This window comes from Fonticula alba (assembly GCF_000388065.1).
Source record: "Fonticula alba strain ATCC 38817 unplaced genomic scaffold supercont2.2, whole genome shotgun sequence".
NCBI classification, from domain to species: Eukaryota; order Rotosphaerida; family Fonticulaceae; genus Fonticula; species Fonticula alba.
In genome coordinates, this window is record NW_009242972.1 from 2,819,494 (window position 1) to 2,820,899 (window position 1,406).

The following is a 1,406-nucleotide window of genomic DNA, read 5'->3' on the forward strand; positions in this document are numbered from 1 at the left end:
GGGGGGGCGGGGGGGAGAGAGATGTGGATGGAAGGAAAAAAACTGTTTTCGCTCGGCCTTGCCGCGGCTCTTCTTCCCGGCAGACAGATCTCCGGCCTCTGTCCGGCTGGGGCACACACATGCGAGACCCACTTGCTTTTCGTGTGGCGGGGCCCCATGCGCCAGTCGGTTCCGGGGTGGTTCCTTTTTGTTTTTTGGCTGCACAAAATACATTTCTCACATTTTGCCATGAGGCGATTTGTGCCTTAGCAGCGCATTCCCAAAGACCGAGGTTCTGGACCAGCAGCAAGGCCGGCGGCATGGTTGAAATATATGATCACGAGCCACGCGACAAGGCTCCGTAGGATTTAATTGTTTCCGAAGTGGTAAACTCAGATCCTGGGGGAGCCGTGGGGGATGGGTCCACTGTGGAGAGGAGGGGGGGGGGGAGGGCGCCCGGCGCTCAGCCAGGAGCAGTGGCGCGTAGCGATGATGGGCGGCAGCCGGGGCCTTTGGAGTGGGGTGGCCCTTTTCTCACTGCCCCCGTTCGCTCCGCGGCTCGTGTCTGTAACCCTTTCCAGCAGCTTGCGCTCTCCCTTGTCCGGGGCACCAAGCCCTCCGGCCCCGCCCCCGTCCTTCGGGGGGTGGCTACCGCGAGCTGAGTGTGTATTCCTGGGGGGGACACGATGGGGTCGTCCGCGGATCTTGCCGAGTCATCTCCCCGCCGGCGGTGTCTCTCTTGCTCTTTCTTGCTCACGCTCGCTTGCGGAAGCGACATCAAGCGTGAGGTCTCCCGCGGGCCGGGCTAGGGACAAGGGGAGAACGGACGGGTGGAGAGGCAGCGTTTGCTGCGTCTGGCGGCCTGTGCGGCGGGGGGCGGCCGGCGCGATTAACTGTTGTGGAATTTCCAGGCCCAGCGAGAATCAGCATCGGGGGGGGGGGGGGGCGGATCTTATCTCCGGCCCCAGTGGAGGCGGCTTTCTGGTCGGCATTTGAGGGGCTCAACTCAAGGGCCCTATCAAGGGAGGAGGAGGGGGGGGGGGGGGGGCGAGAAAGGCTTCTGCCACCTCATGAGCTAGCGGGCGCGGCCTGGGACACGCCGGGTCCTGGGGAGTCCAGGCGCCCCGCCGGCGCCCAGACCCTACTCCGGGCCGCCTGCGGGGGGGGGGGGGACAGAGCATGACCAGGCCCCGGCTCGGAAAACGAGAGAGAGTGAGAGATCGCCCGTTCCCCTCGCCCTCTTTTCAGGTGCGGCGATCCTCCCGGCGACGGATGGGGGGGGGGGGCGCCCACCTGCGCCCATGTGCCCGGGGCCGGCGCAATCATCCATCTGACAGGGCTACACATGGCCCCGGTGGGGCCGGCTTGTTGGCTCGGGCCTGTCTGCGGGGGACCGCACCCGACCGCGCCCGACCTCCCCGGGAGAG